We start from the raw sequence: 586 nt of genomic DNA on the forward strand, positions 1-586 counted from the left end.
GCAGCTAAGGGAGTTCTTGGGCCACCCCCCACTCCCACCCCTGGCAGTGGCCATGTGGCACAGACAGATCTGTGCACTTGGGAGAGGGAGAGCTAACAACTTGGGGACTTTACATTGAACTAAGTGCTCTCCCATCACAGCAGACACCTGGCAGCATTCATCATCTGCTGACTAAGGAGCCCCTGGGCCCTGTATAACCAACAGCCGTAGCCAGGTAATAGGCTGCGGGCATCTACAGCCAACTCAGCTGGCTGAGTTCCTCGCCTCATGGGGGCCGTGTGCAATGGCTGCAAACAGCAGCTTCCTTGGTGGTGTATGCAGCCTGTTTCTTGTATGGGCTGCTCTAAGGGACCTTGGAGACAGGCCCTTCAGATGGATGTTCATGTCTCTGACCTTGCACTACCCCAATGTAGGCTCCAAACAGGTATGTGAGGTGCTTTTGGAAAGCCCCGGGTCACCATGGCCGGGGTTCACATTGGCCAATTATCATGTCCATCCGCCTTGAACCCGGAGAACAAGGAGCATGTGACCAAGGCCCTGCTCAGGGCCAAGTTCAAGTTTCCCGGCTGCCAGAAGAGCCACATCT

At 55.8% G+C, this 586-nt stretch overlaps 1 non-coding gene across 1 annotated transcript; it reads left to right on the plus strand.

The window, feature by feature from the left end:
* The first annotated feature begins 232 nt into the window (after positions 1-232).
* On the plus strand, positions 233-365 carry LOC129011052 (small nucleolar RNA SNORA70). The gene has a single exon (XR_008493184.1). It is a non-coding gene; the product is annotated as a small nucleolar RNA SNORA70 (small nucleolar RNA).
* Positions 366-586: the final 221 nt, after the last annotated feature.

This window comes from Pongo pygmaeus, chromosome 10 (assembly GCF_028885625.2).
Source record: "Pongo pygmaeus isolate AG05252 chromosome 10, NHGRI_mPonPyg2-v2.0_pri, whole genome shotgun sequence".
NCBI lineage: Eukaryota > Metazoa > Chordata > Mammalia > Primates > Hominidae > Pongo > Pongo pygmaeus.